The 23216-nt window shown below is 44.8% G+C and overlaps 1 protein-coding gene across 1 annotated transcript in view; it reads right to left on the bottom strand.

Annotated features, from left to right (window-relative positions):
* Positions 1 to 6943: 6943 nt before the first annotated feature.
* The window catches only part of LHFPL4 (LHFPL tetraspan subfamily member 4), a 199983-nt gene continuing 183710 nt past the window's right edge, over positions 6944 to 23216 (bottom strand). The window contains exon 5 of the transcript XR_013262289.1: positions 6944 to 9223. The gene's annotated coding sequence lies outside the window, so the exon portion shown is untranslated. The remainder of the gene's footprint in view (positions 9224 to 23216) is intronic.

Raw genomic sequence — 23216 nt, 5'->3', positions numbered from 1 at the left:
ATGGGGTGCTGATGGAGGTTTGAATCATTTCCTTTTCTGACAAAATAGCTATTTATTAAGACTCAGTACTTTAGGAAGCTACATGTCATTGTACATATGTGTACATGCATGTACATACATTTCAGGTTGAGTATATATGTAATGACAGAGCCTGCTGGAACTTGTTGTTCCACAATACAGAAAGCCCTCCTTTGTGGTCTGCTCTCCTTTATTCACGTCTTATTTGTCCTTCACGGATTATTGCTGGGCTGGTGACGTGAGCGGCAAAGTCCGGAATTTTTCCACTTCATTTGTGTCACCTTATACGTCGTCCCATTGAAGGGTAGATCTGATGCCACTTAACTCCAATGGGCACTTCATAAATCAATGCCAACATCCTGATGTGCGGCTTTATAGCTCTGAGCTGGCAGATGTGGCAGACTAGGTGACACAGTCCTTCCTGGCTGATGTAAAACGCCAAATCCCTGGAAGGTTACTGAGAATTCTAATAGTACAGTTATGTGGATGGACCCAAAAATCTAGTGACATTTTCCATATATTTATATGAATTTGAAGGTCAACGCCACCTAAAACAGAATTTGCGTTTTAGTTACCTTACAACTAGAAATGGTAGGTGGACGTTTGTCACATCCTCCTTGTTTCCCTCCTCATTGGGCATCAAGAAAGGTCACATGAGAGGTCCTACCCTGGGGTGGGTTCTTCTGGGCTATGTTAGGTGTTGGTTACAGGGTCACTTTACACACGCTCATGGGGTACCTCTGTTTTCTGTCCTCTTCAGCAATGCCCTAAAACAAGGCCAAGGTTGCAGTGGGGAAATACTCAACCTTAAAGTGGGTGTAAACCCTTACAAACCACTTTGACCTACAGGTAAGCTTAGATTAAGGCTTACCTGTAGGTCCAAGAAATATCTCCTAAACCTACACGGTTTAGGAGATATTTACTAAAAGACAGTTACCGCTGTCTACGGCGCACAGGCGCACTATCGCCCTTAACAGCATGCCGCTGCTAACAGCGATATGCCGTTAGTGGAGGCTCCCGCGTGCATGCGCGTGAGTGACGTCATCGCTGCTCCGGCGCTGTGAGTGGCCAGAGCAGCGATACCCGGAAGAAGATGGACGCTCCATACTACAAGAGACAGCGGTGACATCGCTGGCTCCTGTGTCCGGTAAGTGCAGAAGGAGCACCGACAAGATCTCCCTTGCTGCTAGAGGCTGTGCCACCTATAACTGGTACATGCCAGTGCTGGGACAGGGTCATTCAGCGCCCAGGGCAAAGATGCCAAACTGCACCCCCCCCCCCCTCCTTTCTTTAGGGTTAGCAGTGATGCTGCTGTTAGTACTCCTGTCAGCCTTACAACAGAAGCAATTGGCACAGGGCACTCCCCCCTTCAAACCCTGCAATAAACCATTGCGCCCAGGGCAGCCACCCCTCCTGCCCACCCCTTGTTCTGGTCCTCGTATCTTCTTATAGCCTAGGCCAGTGATGGGGATCCTTGGCACCCCAGATGTTTTGGAACTACATTTCCCATGATGCTCATGCACTCTGCAGTGTAGTTGAGCATCATGGGAAATGTAGTTCCAAAACATCTGGCGTGCCAAGATTCGCCATCACCGGCCTAGACCATCTTTATGTAGAGCAACAATTCTTTTTTTCAGATCCTCAGAGAGTTCTTTGCCATGTGGTGTCATGTAGAACTTCCAGTGACCAGTATGAGAGAGTGAGAGCGATAACAACAAATTGAACACACCTGCTCCCCATTCACACCTGAGAACTTGTAACACTAATGAGTCACATGACACCGGGAAGGGAAAATGCCTAATTGGGCCCAATTTGGACATTTTCACTTAGGGGTGTACTCACTTTTGTTGCCAGCGGTTTAGACATTAATGGCTGTGTGTTGAGTTATTTTAAGGGGACAGCAAATTTACACTGTTATACAAGCTGTACACTCACTACTTTACATTGTAGCAAAGTGTTATTTCTTCAGTGTTGTCACGTGAAAAGATAGAATAAAATATTTACAGAAATGTGAGGGGTGTACTCACTTTTGTGAGATACTGTATATCAGGGGTCTCAATCTGGCGGCCCTCCAGCTGTTGCAAAACTACAAGTCCCACGAGGCATTGCAAGGCTGACAGCATGACTACCACAGGCAGAGGCATGATGGGACTTGTTGTTTTACAACAGCTGGAGGGCCGCCAGTTTGAGAACCCTGCTTTATATACACTATATTACCAAAAGTATTGGGACACCTGCCTTTCCACGCACATGAACTTTAATAGCATCCCAGTCTTAGTCCGTAGGGTTCAATATTGAGTTGGCCCACCCTTTCCAGCTATAACAGCTTCAACTCTTCTAGGAAGACTGTCCACAAGGTTTAGGAGTGTGTCTATGGGGATATTTGATCATTCTTCCAGAAGCGCATTTGTGAGGTCAGACACTGATGTTGGATGAGAAGGCCTGGTTCACAGTCTCCACTCTAATTCATCCCAAAGATGATCTATCGGGTTGAGGTCAGGACTCTGTGCAGACCAGTCAAGTTCCTCCACCCCAAACTTGTTGGAACAGGAAGGGGATATCCCCAAACTGTTCCCACAAAGTTGGGAGCATTAAATTTTCCAAAATGTCTTGGTATGCTGACGTCCTAAGAGTTCCCTTCCCTGGAACTAAGGGGTCAAGCCCAACCCCTGAAAAACAACCCCACACTATAATCCCCCCCTCCACCAAATGATTTGGGCTAGTGCACAAAGCAAGGTCCATAAAAACATGGATGAGTGAGTTTGGGGTGGAGGAACTTGACTGGCCTGCACAGAGTCCTGACCTCAACCTGATAGAACACCTTTGGGATGAATTAGAGCGGAGACTGTGTAGCTGCAAAGGGTGGGCCAACTCAATATTGAACCCCTGAGTCCTGACCTCAACCCGGTCCATCCATATCATTTGGTGGAGGAGGGATTATGGTGTGGGTTTGTTTCTCAGGGGTTGGGCTTGTCCCCCTAGTTTCAGTGAAGGGAACTCCTAAGGCATTAGAATATGAAGACATTTTGGACAATTTCATGCTCCCAACTTTGTGGGAACAGTTTGGGGATGGCCCCTTCCTGTTCCAACATGACTGCACACCAGTGCACAAAGCAAGGTCCATAAAGGGCCGTAATGAATAAGCACAATTGTACTGTGTGAAACGTGTCTACAAGACCTGTGTGTTGGAGTCTTTTGATGTGATCTTGGTGATCAATAAACACCATTTGGATTTCTATCAATGTGCAGCCATTTCTTCTTTTACTCATTCACCCATAGAGGCGGACCGTGGCTATGACTTGACTGGAATTCATCAGGCACAAACCAATTCACCTGGAGTGATGATTCCTTCATTTTTTTTTTTTTTATCAAGGTTCAAAAGACATGGATGAGCGAGTTTGGGGTGGAGGAACTTGACCTCAACCAGTCCTGACCTCAACCATATAGAACACCTTTGGCATGAATTAGAGCGGAGACTGCGAGCCAGGCCTTCTCATCCATCATCAGTGCCTGACCTCACAAATGCGCTTCTGGAAGAATGGTCAAACATTCCCATAGACCAGGGATATGCAACTAGCGGACCTCCAGCTGTTGCAAAACTACAAGTCCCATCATGCCTCTGCCTCTGGGTGTCATGCTTCTGGCTTGCTATGCCTCATGGGACTTGTAGTTCTGCAACAGCTGGAGGTCCGCTAATTGCATATCCCTGCCATAGACAATCCTAAACCTTGTGGACAGCCTTCCCAGAAGAGTTGAAGCTGTTATAGCTGCAAAGGGTGGGCCAACCCAATATTGAACCCTACGGACTAAGACTGGGATGCCATTAAAGTTCATGTGTGTGTAAGGCTGCTTTCACACTGGGGCGGGAGCGGCGTCGGCGGTAAAGCGCCGCTATTTTTAGCGGCGCTTTACCGTCGTTTTAGCGGCGGTCTGCGGGCGCTAGCGGGGTGGTTTTAACCCCCGCTAGCGGCCGAAAAAGGGTTAAACCTGCCCGTAAAGCGCCGCTGCAGCGGCGCTTTGCCGGCGGTATTGCCGCGGTGTCCCATTGATTTCAATGGGTAGGAGCGGTATAGGAGCGGTGAATACACCGCTCCTTCACCGCTCCAAAGATGCGGCTAGCAGGACTTTTTTCACCGTCCTGCCAGCGCATCGCTCCAGTGTGAAAGCCCTCCGGCTTTCACACTGGAGTGAAAGGGGCCGGTTTTTTTCAAGCGCTACACAGGCGCTATTTTTAGCGCTGTAACGCCTGAATACCGCCCCAGTGTGAAAGCAGCCTAAAGGTAGGTGTCCCAATACATTTCGAAATATAGGGTATGTTTTGTGGATTTTCACTCGCTGAGCCCCTACTGTTCCATCCTTTTCAGTGATCCTATCAGTGAAAGCAGCATAATATCTATGCTCATTGGCCAACATTTAGCAGCAGAAGCACCTCCCTGATCATGATGTTCTCCACCATAATCCCCCCTCCACCAAATGATTTGGACCAGTGCACAAGGCAAGGTCCATAAAGACATTGGAAGAGGGAGTTTGGGGTGGAGGAACTCCACTGGCCTTCACCAGCAATACCTCTTGGGCCATGGAATACCGATACCAGTGGGCCATGGAATACCAATACCAGTGGGCCATGGAATACCAATACCAGTGGGCCATGGAAGGATGACCCACTGAAGGCCGTTGCAGCTTTAGAACATCTCATTCTGCTCCACAGAGGAGCCCAGATTCCGGGCTGGAGATGATAAACACTTGGGGCTTGTCAGTTCTCTGTCTCCTTATTCCTTCTCTTGTTTTTCTTTTAACAAATTAAAAATCTTGAGAGCAGAAGATGAATCCAGCTGGGGAAGGGCAGATAAGACCTCAGCCCAGAGCTGGCTCAGGTGTTGTGTGATGGAGTGCGGTGGCTGATGTGTGGACAGCTCTGCGGCCCATCTGCCGTCTGCAGCTCCAGAGTCACGATCTCCCACCATCTGTCTGCTGTACAGCTCTAATGAGCCCATAGAAAAAAAAAAATGTTCAGATTTACACTCAGTGTTGCTGAGAACGGACTAGAAATTTGTGATTTATAGAAGAATGAGGTCACTTTGCTTTCTCCGGAGAGGAAATGGTCACAGATATGACCCTTTCCTGTGCCTGTAAGGTCTTGATACTCCATCTACAATGTATGACCTGCCCCATCCAACACCAACCGCTTCCATGGATCGAACACTCATTGACAGGGGCGGTAAAACCCATCGGTTAACCCACGTTTTTACTGCCTTCCAAATACTCTTTCTTTAGCTGCAGATGCAGCGGCCAAGGGTGTCCACATGCTTTTCTTCACCAGGAATTATACCCCCTGTTGCTTCCGCCCATCGAGCAATACCCGTTTAAAGAAAATTGCAGGCAGTTGTGGCGTGCTAGTGTGATGTGTTATGCAAAGTTGTCCCTCGTTTTCATTCACAGTGACAAGTCCCTCACCCCTTCCACCATCACCGCAATCCATGGTGTGCAGGCTTTTTTTTCTGCTCAGTGCAGTGGACCAGAGAGCTCCTACTGTAGCGCAGAGCTGACGAGGTTGAGGTCAGGACTCTGTGCAGGTCAGTCAAGTTCCTCCACCCCAAACTCGCTCATTCATGTCTTTATGGACCTTGCTTTTTATTGCAGTCATGTTGGAACAGGAAGGGGCCATCTCCAAACTGTTCCCACAAAGTTGGGAGCATGAAATTGTCCAAAATGTCTTGGTATGCTGACAGCTTAAGCACATGTACACACGGTCGGACATTCCGACAACAAAATCCGTCTGATTTTTTCAGACAGATTTTGTCTGAAACTGGTGTTGCATACACACGGTCGGACAAAGTTGTCGGAAAATCCGATCGTTCGTAACGTGATGATGTTATTTCTTTATGACGGCACTACGTTCAGGCTAGTAGCCAATAGCTTTGGTCTAGGAATTTGATCTGAGCATGCGTGGCACTTTGTCTGATCGGAATTCTCTACATCGCGTTGTCGGAAAATTTTTATATCCAGCTCTCAAACTTTGTTGGTCGGACATTCCGACGGAAAAAGTCAGATGAAGTCCACACATGGTCGGATTATCCGACAACACGTTCCGATCGGACATTTTCCGTCGGAATGTCCGACCGTGTGTACAAGGGCTAAGGATCCTCTTCACTGGAACTAAAGGGCCAAGCCCAACCCCTGAAAAACAACCCCCACATCATAATCCCCCCTCCACCAAATGATTTGGACCAGTGCACAAAGCAAGGCCCATAAAGACAAGGATGAGCGAGTTTGGGGTGAAGGAACTTGACTGGCCTGCACAGAGCCCTGACCTCAACCTGATAGAACACCTTTGGGATGAATTAGAGCAGAGACTGCGAGTCAGGCCTTCTCTTCCAACATCAGTGCCTGACCTCACATAAGCGCTTCTGGAAGAATGATCAAACATTCCCATAGACACACTCCTAAATTTTGTGGACAACCTTTCAAATTCTTTTGGTAATATACTGTACGTATGAAGAAAAAAAATGACATTACGATAAATATTTTCCGAAATTGTGATCTTAAATCACTTCTAAATACAATATAACTGTTTCTGTGTAATGAATAAATAAAAATATAAAATAGTGATGATCAGTCCAAAGTTGCCCGGCCAGGCAATGAATCCAAAACCAGTGCGGTATGAGCCAAATAAATGAATAATGAAATAAATAAAGTTCTCTCCGATTTTAAGTTTTAGGTATGGGGTGCAGTAACAATCTTCACAATACGGGGACTTTCCTCAATGCAATCCAGAATGCTTCCCCAGTGTGCTCCACCACTGATCAAGTTGGACACTCACCTGAAAATTCACCATTATTTCCATCATAGATGTAGCCCTCTATAGTAGATCGATATAGCTCTCAATCGGCCATCACATGGAAAGACAACGAGAACCCAGATGGTGTAGTACTTTTTAAACAGGGTTTATTAAAATAGTAAACACTTACATATAATAAAACACTCAGCAGCAAGTGTAGAAGACAGTGGGGGTCCCATGAGCAAATTCATAAAAAGTTCCCAACTTCCTGTCTGTGCCACGACCGGAAGTGAAGCCACCTGGCTCCTCCCTTATATTAATCTGAATGTTATTTTTTTTTCCTTTATATGTATATCACTATGACAATTGATTTAAAATGTAACCGCTTCAGCCCCCGGAAGGATTAGCCCTCTTCCTGACCAGGCCGTTTTTTGCGATTCGGCACTGCGTCTCTTTAACTGACAATTGCGCGGTCGTGCGACGCTTCCCCACAAATAGAGCTTTCTTTTGGTGGTATGTGATCACCTCAGCGGTTTTTATTTTTTGCGCTATAAACAAAAAAAAATGAGGATTTTGAAAACACAATATTTTGTACTCTTTGCTATAATAAATACCCACAAATTAAAAATAAATTAAAACATTTCTTCAGTTTAGGCTGATATGTATTCTTCTACATATTTTTGGTAAAAAAAAAAAAAAAAAAATCGCAATAAGCGAATATTGATTGGTTTGCACAAAAGTTATCATGTCTGCAAAATAGGGCATGATTTATGGCATTTTTATTATTATTATTTTTTTTTCTACTGGTAATGACAGTGATCATCGATTTTTATCGTGATCGCAGCAGACAGATCGGACACTTTTTTGGGACCAGTGACATTTATAAAGGGATCAGAGCTAGAAAAATAGCCACCGATTACTCTATAAATGTCACTGGCAGGGAAGGGATTAACACTAGGGGGCGATCGAGGGGTTAACTGTGTTCCCTACGTGTGTTCTAACTGTAGGGGCGATCATGAATACCTGGCAGTCATCAGCTCCGGGACACGCTGCGGGCCCCTCCGGCGGCATGCGCCTGCTAAAGCGTCTTAAAGAGCCGGCGTACATCTACGACGGCTCGCGCAGGGGAGCCAACCTCCCCTGCTGGTTGGGAAGGGGTTAAGATTCAAATTTAGTGCCACACTTTATTTATTTTATTGATTAAAACACATTATCCATCCTTTTTTTTTTATATATAAGTGATCACATTGCATAAGAGCTGGGGGAAGAGAAACAACAGCACACTGAGCTTCCCAGTGAATGGCTGTGCAGGGGAGGCATGTCAGCACAAGTCTGATCATTGGAGGAGAACACAGCCTACGTAGCTAGAGAACTGACCACGCTGTGCTGTCCTGCTTAGTGTGGTCAGTTTTTTTTAAAAGGAAAGCAGAGGGACTGGCAGGAACACCAAGGATTTCACATAAAGGAAGCAATACAAAGAGAACAGGAGACTTTTCAGTACATGGTACAGCGAGCACATATCAGAAACATGAACTATTGAAGTGTTCACTTTAAGTGAGACCTTTTTTTTGCTCCTCCATCTGCATTTTCTGTACAATTAAATAATTGTCCACTCTCTGGATAAGCCCTCTGGAGTAGTGATTGGTTGGCTTTATGATCAAGCTTCTCTCCATTTGTTCTGCCAATTTGCCCCCCTCTTCCTTGTAGTAGTAGTAAGTACCGGTAGTTATGCCGATTTTGGCATTCTTGGCTCGTAGACTTTGAAAGTACATAATAAAAGATGTAGGAAGTACTTTATCTCTGCTAAAGGAAGCGGTAACTTTCTCTAGCAGTGAACTGAATATTAAGTTAATTATGGATTGATTTTAGTAAACAAATATTTGCATACAGAAGGAAAAAAAAATGAGAAAAAATGTCACAAGATTAAATACGTTTGCTACATGTCGGGAAATGTGTTGATACAAACAGATTAGAATCTGCAACCCAAATGCAAACACAATGTATCTTTCTGCTTTAGAGACTTCAGAAGGAAAAAAAAAGTGGCAATAATAATTTGACTTTATTGTACATATATTAATTTCACTGTTTATGTTACACATGTTGAGAAAAATAAAAATAAAATAAAATGTACTCTTCTGCTCGGGGTTTGTATAGTCTTTGTTTTTGGTTTATTGATTGTATAGGTTTTGAATTGATTTATTTAATAGAGAACCAGAAGTTGTAGACACCATTATATTGAACATGAGTGCCTGGCATACCTGGAGCCCCCCCCCCCCCAATCATAATGCATACCTGAAAAAAACTCAGCAACTTAGCACTGTAGAAGTTAGGTCAGCTCTTAGTAGGATGATGACATTTTACAAGTGGGCTTTAAATGTGTCTTTCACAGTGGACTGTAAGGTTCAGAAGATGGTTTTCTTCTCAAATCTATACAAGAAAATTAAAGAAAAACAAAACTTGTCTTTGAGGAAACTCACATGTTTCTGAAAACAAAATTATAATTGACATCAATCCACAGTGAAAAAAATCACAGCATAATTATCCTCATTCAAGCCAACAAGCCCCACCCCTGCTTTCTTTAGCCATGCCCCTGCATAAATAAGCCCCTCCCATTGGAGATATAGTGCCCCATGATTGGTGTTAGTGGGAGGAATGGAGCTTATCACTGGTGTCAGCGGGAGATATAGTGCCCCATCATTGGTGTCAGAAGCAAGAATAGTGTCCCATCATTGTCATTGGTGTCATTGGGAGAGATATGGTGCCTCGTCATTGGTGTCTGCGGGAGGAATAGTGCCTCGCCATTGGTGTCTGTGGGAGGAATAGTGCCCCATCATTGGTATCAGTAGGAGGAATAGTGCCCTATCATTGGTGTCAGTAGGAGGAATAGTGCCCTATCATTGGTGTCAGTAGGAGGAATGGTGCCCCATCATTGGTGTCAATGGGAGGAATAGTGCCCCACCACTGGTGTCAGTGGATAGAATAGTTCCCCAAGGGCTGAATAAAGGCAAGTAAAGGGACATATTCACCATGCGGGCCACAGTTTGGAGACTGCTGGTATAATTTAATATTTCAGAGCTGATCTGGTGATATTTATGAGATTTTGGCTAACATTGAGGAAATTTCCACTCGTTTCCTATTCTGCCACAGAAACAGGAAATACTGGACATTCTCCCCAATGGGGAAATAGAGAGTAATAAAAACTTATCAGAAGTTCTAACCCTTACCATGCTATCCAAAAAACAAAACAAGAACAATTGAGCAAGCTACAGCTTTGTGCGGATGAGATGTCAAAGCCTTGGCCAATAGGTTGTGTCCCTTGTGTACATTTTATGCAGGGCCGTTTTTAAGGCAGGGCAAAGGGGGCAGTTGCCCTGGGCCCTGTCATTGTTGTGGGGCCCAAAATCAGCTGCCTCATACTTGCCAACTATCCCAGTTTAAATATCTCAGTGTGAAGTGCTGCTACTAATACTGCCCAGCCCTGCCTTATTGTTGTGTACAGATGACTCACTTGCAGACCCTGTGTTTACATGTAAATAACAGACATTCGTATGTCAATAGTGGTGGGATTCATAAGTAAATAGCTGTGGCTGGCAGCATTGATATGTAAATAAAGGCGGCATGTGTATATCATGCACCCCTGCATTGAGGAGATGATGTGCTGTAACCTCTAGCAACCAATCAGTGAGCAGTAATATTGTACAGTAATCTCTAGCAACCAATTAACAGGCAGAAATCATTTGCTGTAACCTCTAGCAACTAATCAATGAGCCAAAATGTGTGCTGTAACCTCTAGCAACCAGTCAGTAAACAGTAATTATATGCTGTAACTGCTGGCAACCAATCGCAACTGCTGCCTGATCTGATATAGTAAACTAAGTCTAGCTGTTATTTATTGTATGTCTCAGAGCAGGTGGTTAGTGAAATTGAATGGGGGGGGCAAGAAATATTTTGCCCAGGGTCCAATCAATATTAAAGACGGCCCTGATTTTATGCATATTCAGAAATCACGTCCTCCTGATTCTTTCCAAAATCTAGCAGTAATTTGTACAATAAAAAAAAAACAGTATAGCACCCGGGACAGCATGGGCATTTATTTGATGGTATGCTACAGTAGCCATGATGCCTTTGGGGTATATTATTTTAAATATTGGCCATCTGACTGTCAAAGCTCAATGGGACTGGCTCAGCTGCAATGGTTACATTTACATTCTTGCTTACTGGGGGGTAAATGGCTGCAGAGCCATGTTAGGGACTGTGTCCACAGGCTTTAGGCTTTTATTTTTGGCATCAGTTTGAGATTATTCAGAATTCATTGATAGGTGCATCTGGCCTTACGTTGACCCTCTTCTTACCTGCATTTGGCTTGCTTCAAGTGGGTTTTACATTTTCATAGGCTTGTACAGGAATGTAAACCCTGTTGAAGTACACAGAAGCCCATCAACACAGGCCGTTACAAGGCCAGTCACAGTGAATAGGCAAACCAAGTCAAAAGCTTGTAATCAATTTCGGAATTATTAAAAGGAACATGTCTATGTCTTGCCCATGACGACCAGGGCCGTCTTTAAGGCAGGGCAAAAGGGGCAGCTGCCATGGGCCCTGTCATTGTTGTGGGGCCCAAAGCAGCTGCCTCATACTTGCCAACTATCCCAGTTTACATTCCCTTGAGGTTTTAGTCCTGTTGTTGTGTACAGACGACTCACCTGCAGACCCTGTGTTTACATGTAAATAACCAGCATTCATATGTAAATAGCAGTGACATGCATATGTAAATAGCTGAGGCCAACGGCATTGATATGTAAAGTGAGGAGATGATGTGCTGTAACCTACAGCAACCAGTGAGCAGTATTACTTTACAGTAATCTCTAGCAGCCAATCAACAAGCCGAAATCATGTGCTGTAACCTCTAGCAACTAATCAGTGAGCCTTAAGGAGTGCTGTAACCTCTAGCAACCAGTCAGTAAGCAGTAATGATATTCTGTAACCTCTGGCAACCAATCGCAATCGCTGCCTGATCTGATACAGTAAACAGATTTTAAGTCTAGCTTCTATTTATTGTATGTCTCAGAGAAGGTGGAGAGCGAAATTGCATGGGGGGCCCTAAGCACTGTATTTTATCCAGTGTAAAGGAAAAGAAGAATTTGATTGGTTGATGGCACAGATCTATCTTTTTTTTTTTTTTTTTACACTTACTCCGAAGTGTATTGTCTTATTTTTTAATAAAGTTACTTATTTATTTATTTGGGGGGGGGGGGTAGGGCTTATATTGCAGCCATTACGACAATCACGATAGGTCTTATTTCTGGGGAAACAGGGTATTTATATTATTTATAGATAAAGTTGATCCAGGGAATATCTGATTGCCTCCCGGGAGATCAGGAAGGGATTTCTTTCCCTGCTAAAGCAAATTGGATCATGCTTTGCTGTTTTTTTGTGTATATGGGATTGTATGTTTTTTTTTTTTCCCCTTTTATTGGTTGATCTAGATCAGTGTTTCTCAACTCCAGTTCTCAAAGTGCCCCAACAGGTCATGTTTTCAGGATTTCTCTCAGATGAAACAGCTGCAGTAATTACTAAGGCAGTGAAACTGATCAAATCACCTGAGCAAAATAAAGGTGAGCCTGAAAACATGACCTGTTAGGGCGCCTTGAGGACTGGAGATGAGAAACATTGATCTAGATCAGGGGTCTCATACTGCTGGTCCTCCAGCTGTTGCTAAACTACAAGTCCCATGAGGCATTGCAAGGCTGACAGTTACAAGCATGACTCCCACAGGCAGAGGCATGACGGGACTTGTAGTTTTGCAACAGCTGGAGGGCCGCCAGTTTGAGACCTCTGATCTAGATGAACTAACTACTGCGCTTCTCCGAAAATAAGCCCGGATCTTATATTAATTTTGGCCACCAAAAAACACAGTAGGGCTTATTTTCAGGGTAGGGCTTGCCATTTAATGTGCTGTCTTCTCTCCCCCTCTCCCTCCCTGCCTGTCAGGAATCCCCAGTGTGAATAATAGTAAAAGTGGTTGTAAAATGCTAGAATCCTCTCTATTACTGTAGTATATAATGTAAAAGGTGTATGTTTCTGTAATCTAATTGAGTTAAATACCTTCTTAAAGAGTCACTCTGCGCTTCCGTGACTTGCAGGAGCTGTCTTCCCTGCTCCGAGCACTGCACAAGGAGGGGCCGAGATCCCCCACTGACAGCGAGGAGAATGGATGGGGAGAGCAGCGGAAGATCAGCTGAGCGGAGCTTCCATGGCCCGCGCCAAGCACTGCAGAGGGAAGGGGGTCCGAGATCCCCCGCTGACACCTAGGAGAAGAGAAGGGGAGAGCAGCGGGAGATCAGCTGAGCGGAGCTTCCATGGCCTGCGCCAAGCACTGCAGAGGGAAGGGGGTCCGAGATCCCCCGCTGACACCTAGGAGAAGGGGAGAGCAGCGGGAGATCAGCTGAGCGGGCCCGCGCCAAGCACTGCAGAGGGAAGGGGGTCCAAGATCCCCCGCTGACAACTAGGAGAAGAGAAGGGGAGAGCAGCGGGAGATCAGCTGAGCGCCGAGCGGCGCTATAAGAAGGTACCTGACTCAATTAGATTACAGAAACACCTTTTACATTAGAGGATACATAGAGAGGATTTTAGCAGTTTACAACCAATTTAAACTAGGGCTTATTTTCGGGGTAGGACTTATATTGCAGCCCTCCCCGAATATCACAGTAGGTCTTATTTTCAGGGCAGGTCTTATTTTTGGGGAAACACGGTTTATAACAGTGTGAAAAGGCTCAAGGGTTTTTTTTTTCACCAGTGGTGGACTTCTGAGGTCATTAGCTATGTTTTTAACCCGGAAATGAACAAAAATAATCAAAGTTGTACTGTAGCTGTTAGCACCCGTGTTATTATCAGTTTGTGGCTGTCTCATTTGGCAGGCAGTGGTGAAAGCCAGTCACAAACCAGGGAAGTGTTCTGAGAACTGGAATGAAAATGGTTACCATGGGACCATTCAAAAAATATTCAGATGGATGAAGCTTAGGGACGAGCAAAATGTTTTTGCCAAAATCTTGCCAAAGCAGAGCCTTTCAGTTTCTCTCATTGAGACAAAATTTGTTTGGACAAAAAAAGGTCACCTTTTTTTTTTTGGTCTTTTATTTAGAGGATGTTAATTTAAGGAAGTGGGGTTTTTGATAGTTTTGTTTGTTTAATTTACTATTCTTTGTGTTTTTCCATTTGTGTGTGTATTTGATTACTATTTTTTTACTGCTGGTTTATTTATTTATTTTATTTCACTCTTTTACCATGTTTTTTTTTTTTTTGTGAACAAAGGTAAAACAAAAGGCTAATAAAGGGCTGTTTTTGGCACCAGAACTGGTCTAAGCCCTTGTACACACGGTCGGACATTCCGACAACAAAATCCGTCGGATTTTTGTCCGAGACCAGTGTTGAATACACACGGTTGGACAAAGTCGGAAAATCCGATAGTTCTGAACGTGATGACGTTATTTCGTTACGACGGGACTACGTTCAGCCTAGTAGCCAATAGGTTTGGTCTAGGAATTTGATCTGAGCATGCGTGGCACTTTATCCGATCGGAATTCTCTACACACAATCAGACAAAGTCCGATAGGAGCATTTTGTCGGAAAGTTTTATAGCCCAGCTCTAAAACTTTGTCCGTTGGACATTCCGATGGAAACAGTCCGATGGAGCCCACACACAGTCGGATTATCCGACAACACGGTCCGATCGGACATTTTCCGTCGGAATATCCGACCGTGTGTACAAGGGCTAAGAATAATTGAAAGAAGCTTCTGTAACCAGGGCAGCTGTTAGAAATCCCCTCCTAAAAAAAAAACACAAAAAAAACACCTTAATTGCACTTTTCTTCTTGACTTCAATGCATTTCACCAAATTCTCTGGGAAATTAACATTTTCATTTTTGTTTTTCCCTAGTTAGGGGATTTTACAAAAACAGAGGAGGAAAAAAAAGCAGGGGGTAAAATGTTTTTTTTTTTTTCTCTTCAACAGCCATAGTAGGCTTAAACCACAATTCTGAAACATCAGGATGACCTCACATGAGTAGACATAAGAAGCCCAGTTTTTCTTCTTCCAGTTTACACGTCTTTTTTGTTTGCTGTTCATCTTTCTTGTTTTTGGAAAAATAAAATTCCGGGAAGGTTTCTTAGGACTGATGGAAGAATACATACCAGCCAACACGTCCTGAAGTCTTCTTGGACTTTTTTTTATTAGGCAAGAAAAGCAATCAATTTGAAAAGTAGAAGCCACTTTCCTCCAACACTCCCGCACATCTCTTATAAGCCATTAATAAATACATCATGACATTTGTACATTTGGTATACTCCCCACAAGGGTACCCCAAAAACTTCAATAATGTTTTCTCACTCTGGTTGGAACCTTTTCAGATTTTCCTATTATTTTGTAAACGGGGCTTCCTAAATGGGAATGTGAGGGCATGTGCAACCATTTCTTCTTCATTAATTAGAGCATTTTATTATGGTCTGTTAAAGTAGAACTCCAGGCAAAAGTAAAAATTTCAGTATCTTGGTAGATTTATACTCAGCACTGTTCCAATGGACCAATGTGAGCTGACTCTGACTTCTGCTATCTGGTTTCTTCCATGTCTGAACTATTTTTATATATATATATATATATATATATATATATATATATTTTTTTTTTTTATATATATATATATATACATATACATATACATACAGCTCATACAGTACTATGCAAATGTTTTAGACAGGTGTGAAAATAAAATTCTGTAAATTAGGAACGCTTTCAGAAATTAATTAGAGCATTTTATTATGGTCTGTTAAAGTAGAACTCCAGGCAAAAGTAAAAATTTCAGTATCTTGGTAGATTTATACTCAGCACTGTTCCAATGGACCAATGTGAGCTGACTCTGACTTCTGCTATCTGGTTTCTTCCATGTTTGGAATATTTTTATATATATATATATATATATATATATATATATATATATATATTTTTTTTTTTTTTTTATATATATATATACATATACATGTAGCTCATACAGTACTATGCAAATGTTTTAGACAGGTGTGAAAAAAAATTCTGTAAATTAGGAACGCTTTCAGAAATTAATTAGAGCATTTTATTATGGTCTGTTAAAGTAGAACACCAGGCAAAAGTAAAAATTTCAGTATCTTGGTAGATTAATACTCAGCACGTATTGTGAGCTGACTCTGACTTCTGCTATCTGGTTTCTTCCACGCTTGGAATATATATATATATATATATATATATATATATATATATACCGCTCGTACAGTACTATGCAGGTGTGAAAATAAAATTCTGTAAATTAGGAACGCTTTCAGAAATAGCAGCGTTAATAGTTTATTTTTTTTATCAATTAATGAAATGGAATGTAAATGAACAAAAGAGAAATCCAAATCAATCGCATCAATATTTGGTGTGACCACCCTTTGCCTTCAAAACAGCATCAGTTATTCTAGGTACACTTGCACACAGCTTTTGAAGGAAGTCAGCAGGTAGGTAGTTCCAAATAGTGATGGACGAACGTTTCGCCCGGCGGTCGTTTCGCGGCGAATTTCCGACATTCGCGGTCCGCACGTTCGAACGCCTTTTTCCGTCGTTCGCCGCGGCGGACTTACGTGTTTAATGTATACAAGAACTTTAACCTTTGGTGACACGTTTATCATGTGATACAGGACAGCCAATTGAGACATGACAGCACATGGACACTTGGACATTCCCCCTAACCTATAAATACACCCGATCCGGTGGCCATTTTACATTCTTTCTTCTGTTACGATAGGGACAGGTTCCTGTGTGGAGTAGGGAGAGATAAACCACTAGCTATTTGGTACACAAAAGTTCTTTTCAGGACTGGTATAGGTGTTAGGTGTTGATAGGTTTGCTGTGCTGCTGATTCTTGCAGCAGCCTGAGTGTCTTTTGTTAGTTTAGAGAAAGGGAAAGGACGGTGTATGCTACAGGGACAGCCAGATTAGTCTTTCATCATCATCATCATCATCATCATCATTAGCTGTTACTATCAAGGTCCACAAAAGAGCTGTTCCAGTAACCACTAATCGTTCTCTTTTTTTGCCAATTTGTATAGGGACAGGAAGGAAGCAGTGTTGTCAGGCAGTGAGGGTAATTTTAAAGACTTGCTGTTATTATTAGTTCCACAAAGGTTCTTTTCAGGACTGGTATCAGTGGTACAGTAATAGGCTTGTACATGTATAATATTCTTTCTTCCAAATATAGAAAGGATATTATACTTGACTGCTGCCCTTCTGCTGCAGTCTGCTAAACATTCACAACTCACTTGTTCCACAAAAGTTCTTATAAGGACTGGTAACTTGGTATAGGGTGCTACGGTACATAGGCTTGAGTGCGGTACAGTCTGCTGTTCTGTAAGGACCGCTATCGGTCCACAATAGATAGGGTTGACGTGCACCACTGCTGACCGCTGCCCTATACTGCAGCAGTCCTTCAGCGGTATAGGGACTGACGTACAGTCTGCTAATCACTAACACACAACCTGCTTGTTCCACAAAAGTTCTTATAAGGACTGGTAACTTGGTATAGGGTGCTACGGTACATAGGCTTGAGTGCGGTACAGTCTGCTGTTCTGTAAGGACCGCTATCGGTCCACAATAGATAGGGTTGACGTGCACCACTGCTGACCGCTGCCCTATACTGCAGCAGTCCTTCAGCGGTATAGGGACTGACGTACAGTCTGCTAAACACTAATACACAACCTGCTTGGTCCACAAAAGTTCTTATAAGGACTGGTAACTTGGTATAGGGTGCTACGGTACATAGGCTTGAGTGCGGTACAGTCTGCTGTTCTGTAAGGACCGCTATCGGTCCACAATAGATAGGGTTGACGTGCACCACTGCTGACCGCTGCCCTATACTGCAGCAGTCCTTCAGCGGTATAGGGACTGACGTACAGTCTGCTAAACACTAATACACAACCTGCTTGGTCCACAAAAGTTCTTATAAGGACTGGTAACTTGGTATAGGGTGCTACGGTACATAGGCTTGAGTGCGGTACAGTCTGCTGTTCTGTAAGGACCGCTATCGGTCCACAATAGATAGGGTTGACGTGCACCACTGCTGACCGCTGCCCTATACTGCAGCAGTCCTTCAGCGGTATAGGGACTGACGTACAGTCTGCTAAACACTAATACACAACCTGCTTGGTCCACAAAAGTTCTTATAAGGACTGGTAACTTGGTATAGGGTGCTACGGTACATAGGCTTGAGTGCGGTACAGTCTGCTGTTCTGTAAGGACCGCTATAGGTCCACAATAGATAGGGTTGACGTGCACCACTGCTGACCGCTGCCCTATACTGCAGCAGTCCTTCAGCGGTATAGGGACTGACGTACAGTCTGCTAAACACTAATACACAACCTGCTTGGTCCACAAAAGTTCTTATAAGGACTGGTAACTTGGTATAGGGTGCTACGGTACATAGGCTTGAGTGCGGTACAGTCTGCTGTTCTGTAAGGACCGCTATCGGTCCACAATAGATAGGGTTGACGTGCACCACTGCTGACCGCTGCCCTATACTGCAGCAGTCCTTCAGCGGTATAGGGACTGACGTACAGTCTGCTAATCACTAACACACAACCTGCTTGTTCCACAAAAGTTCTTATAAGGACTGGTAACTTGGTATAGGGTGCTACGGTACATAGGCTTGAGTGCGGTACAGTCTGCTGTTCTGTAAGGACCGCTATCGGTCCACAATAGATAGGGTTGACGTGCACCACTGCTGACCGCTGCCCTATACTGCAGCAGTCCTTCAGCGGTATAGGGACTGACGTACAGTCTGCTAAACACTAATACACAACCTGCTTGGTCCACAAAAGTTCTTATAAGGACTGGTAACTTGGTATAGGGTGCTACGGTACATAGGCTTGAGTGCGGTACAGTCTGCTGTTCTGTAAGGACCGCTATCGGTCCACAATAGATAGGGTTGACGTGCACCACTGCTGACCGCTGCCCTATACTGCAGCAGTCCTTCAGCGGTATAGGGACTGACGTACAGTCTGCTAATCACTAACACACAACCTGCTTGTTCCACAAAAGTTCTTATAAGGACTGGTAACTTGGTATAGGGTGCTACGGTACATAGGCTTGAGTGCGGTACAGTCTGCTGTTCTGTAAGGACCGCTATCGGTCCACAATAGATAGGGTTGACGTGCACCACTGCTGACCGCTGCCCTATACTGCAGCAGTCCTTCAGCGGTATAGGGACTGACGTACAGTCTGCTAAACACTAATACACAACCTGCTTGGTCCACAAAAGTTCTTATAAGGACTGGTAACTTGGTATAGGGTGCTACGGTACATAGGCTTGAGTGCGGTACAGTCTGCTGTTCTGTAAGGACCGCTATCGGTCCACAATAGATAGGGTTGACGTGCACCACTGCTGACCGCTGCCCTATACTGCAGCAGTCCTTCAGCGGTATAGGGACTGACGTACAGTCTGCTAAACACTAATACACAACCTGCTTGGTCCACAAAAGTTCTTATAAGGACTGGTAACTTGGTATAGGGTGCTACGGTACATAGGCTTGAGTGCGGTACAGTCTGCTGTTCTGTAAGGACCGCTATCGGTCCACAATAGATAGGGTTGACGTGCACCACTGCTGACCGCTGCCCTATACTGCAGCAGTCCTTCAGCGGTATAGGGACTGACGTACAGTCTGCTAAACACTAATACACAACCTGCTTGGTCCACAAAAGTTCTTATAAGGACTGGTAACTTGGTATAGGGTGCTACGGTACATAGGCTTGAGTGCGGTACAGTCTGCTGTTCTGTAAGGACCGCTATAGGTCCACAATAGATAGGGTTGACGTGCACCACTGCTGACCGCTGCCCTATACTGCAGCAGTCCTTCAGCGGTATAGGGACTGACGTACAGTCTGCTAAACACTAATACACAACCTGCTTGGTCCACAAAAGTTCTTATAAGGACTGGTAACTTGGTATAGGGTGCTACGGTACATAGGCTTGAGTGCGGTACAGTCTGCTGTTCTGTAAGGACCGCTATAGGTCCACAATAGATAGGGTTGACGTGCACCACTGCTGACCGCTGCCCTATACTGCAGCAGTCCTTCAGCGGTATAGGGACTGACGTACAGTCTGCTCACTTCCTTGACCCAAAAAAGCACACCGTACTATATGCCCCTACCCTCCTCTTTGAAGAGGTTGAGCGGTGTCATATTTCTACTGGGGCTGCTTATGATATCCCTGTGCTGTGCTGACTTCCTCCTGGGGGTTCTTATTATGAAGGGATCACACTATCCCTGTGCTGTGCTGACTTCCTCCTGGGGGTTCTTATTATGAGGGGATCACACCATCCCTGTGCTGTGCTGACTTCCTCCTGGGGCTGCTTACGGTGCTGCTGTCAGTGCTGTATGTCACGGTGCTGCTGTCAGCGCTGTATGTCACGGTGCTGCTGTCAGCGCTGTATGTCACGGTGCTGCTGTCAGCGCTGTATGTCACGGTGCTGCTGTCAGCGCTGTATGTCACGGTGCTGCTGTCAGCGCTGTATGTCACGGTGCTGCTGTCAGCGCTGTATGTCACGGTGCTGCTGTCAGCGCTGTATGTCACGGTGCTGCTGTCAGTGCTCTGTATTACGGTGCTGCTGTCAGATGCCTCTATCACGGTGCATGTGTCATTCCGGTATGTCACGCTGCTGGTGATCATCTCCTGCACCCTCTTCTTTGCCTACCCTGGTCCCTGACCTTCCCTCTCCTCCATTGCCTTCATTAGCTCCATAGTCCTGAATTGTTAGAACAATTTCCCAAATAAAATAAAAATGCTTGTAGTTATCGATCCCAAATTCACCTCATACATGTATTATGTCATTGTCCAGATGGTGGGACTACGTTTTACCCCCTAATAATTACCACGTGGCCGCAAATTCGACATGAAGGTTTGCAAAGTTCGCCTCCCATTGAAGTCAATGGGGCCCGCGGCGAACGTTCGGTTTCGCGAACGTTTGGGTCCGTTCGCATTTCGCTTTCGCGAAACGTCCCGTCGGAAGTTCGTCCATCACTAGTTCCAAACATCTTGGAGAACTAAGCACAGATCTGCTTTCAGAAATAGAAGCAATAATATATATATATTTTTTTATCAATTAACAAAATTGAAAGTAAATGAACAGAAGAGAAATCCCGATCAAAACAATATTTGGTGTGACCACCCTTTGTCTTCAAAACAGCATCAATTCTTCACTTCTTCTAGGTACACTTGCACACAGTTTTTAAAGGAACTCGGCAGGTAAGTTGTTCCAAACATCTCGGAGAATTAAAGAGGAGGGCCGGTTTTAAAAACATTTTTTTAAAAGTCAGCAGCTGCAAACACTGTAGCTGCTGACTTTTAATAAGCACACTTACCTGTCCAGGGCGCCCGCGATGTCGGCCGCCCGAGGCTGACCCGTCCCCGGCGCTGCCATTTTGGCTAAGGGAAACAGGCAGTGGAGCCTTGCGGCTTCACTGCCTGTTTCCTACTGCGCATGTGCGAGTCGCGCAGCGCTTTGTGAATGGGGCGCGCTGTGTTCTGGGACACACAGTTCCCAGAACACAGCGCGACCCATTACCCAGAAGATGCCACACGGAGGAGAGAAGACAGAAGATCACCGCAGAGGAGGAAGAGGCAGATTAGGACGATGTGCCTAGCAACAGCCATTTCTGGTAAGTTAAAAAAAAAATCTTTTTTTTTTTCAGGATGGCCCTCCACTTTAAGCACAGATCTTCTGTGGGTGTAGGTCGCCTCAGATCCTTCTGTCTCTTCATATGATCCCAGACAGACTCCATGATGTTGAGACCAGCGCACTCTTTACACTGAAGATAGTTCTTATTGACATTGGCTGTATGTTTGGGGTTGTTGTCCTGTTGAAGGACATATTTGGGGCCAATCACACGCCTCTCTGATGGTACAACATGATGGATAAGTATCTGCCTGTATTTCTCAGCAGTGAGGACACCATTGATCTTCACCAAATCTCCAACTCCATTTGCAGAAATGCAGCCCTCAACTTGTAAGGAACCTCCACATGCTTCACTGTTGCCTGCAGACACTCATTATTGTACTGATCTCCATCCCTGCACCAACAAACTGCCTCCTGCTACAGCCAAATATTTCCCATTTTCACTCAGTTCAAAGCGCCTGCTGACATTTTTTCTGCACCTCAGTTCCTATGTTTTTGTGCATAGTTGAGTCATTTAGCCTTGTTTCCTTGTTGGAGGTATGGCTTTTTGGCCACAATTCTTCCATGAAGACTGCTCCTGGCCAGACTTCTCCAGACAGTAGATGGGGGGGGGGGGGGGGGGGGGGGGGTGTACCTGGGTCCCACTGGTTTCCCTTGATGGCACTGCTGGGCATCTTCCAATGTAGAAGGGAAGTAAGCATTATGTGTCTTTCATCTGCTGCATTACGTTTCCGTGGTTGATCACTGCGTCTACTGTCCTCAACTTTGCCCAATCAATGGTGTCCTTAATGCTAAGAAATACAGGCAAATACTTTTCCATCATGCCATAAAATCAGCGAGGTGTGTGATTGGCCCCAAAATTATTCTGCAGCAGGAAAACAACCCTAAACATACAGCCGATGTCATTAAAGAGAACGTAAACCCTAATGGGTTTACTTCCTCTTTGATTCCTTGCAAAGGTAAAGCATCGCATAGTAGTCCATTATGTGTCACTAAGGCCGCGTACACACGGGCGGACTGTATGGCCTACTTAGTCCGTCGAAACACATTTCAGCGGACAGTCCGCTCGTGTGTGGGCTTCAGCTGACTTTTTCAGCGTGCAGTCTGGCGTACTAAGTATTTCGGAATTTCCGTAATTCTGTCCGTCATACTTTGGTTTCAGCGGACAATCCGCTCGTGAGTAGGCTAGTTCGACGGACTAAGAATGGCGCATGCTCAGAAAGGATTTACACGGCGGAAGGTTGCATTGCTGTGTATTGGACTTCCTATTTCTAGTCCCGTCGTACGTGCTGTACACGTCATCGCGCAAGCTTTCGACGGACTGTTTGTGCATCCGTGTGTGGTCAAGTCCGTTCATTCGAAAGTATGACGGACTGTCCGTCGGATTGTATGACGGACTAAGTAGGCCATACAATCCGCCCGTGTGTACGCGGCTTCACCTGACACAGGAGCCAGCGAAGTCACCGTTGTCCCCTGTAGTCCGGAGCCTCCATCTTCTTGGTGGGTCTCGCTGCTCCGGCGCTGTCATTCATCGGAGCCGCTGTCATTCATCGGAGCCGCAATGACGTCACTCCCGCACGGCATGCGCACGGGAGCCGCCACTCGCGGCATATCGCCGTTAATTGCAGGGTTTAGGAGATATTTCTTGGACCTACAGGTAAGCCCTAATCTAGGCTTACCTGTAGGTCAA

This window comes from Lithobates pipiens, unplaced genomic scaffold (genome assembly GCF_037356315.1).
Source record: "Lithobates pipiens isolate NorthernLeopardFrog02 unplaced genomic scaffold, aLitPip1_a1.2 Scaffold_23, whole genome shotgun sequence".
Taxonomy (NCBI): Eukaryota; Metazoa; Chordata; class Amphibia; order Anura; family Ranidae; genus Lithobates; species Lithobates pipiens.
The sequence above is the reverse complement of the archived record's forward strand: the minus strand, read 5'-3'. Positions and strand labels throughout refer to the sequence as shown.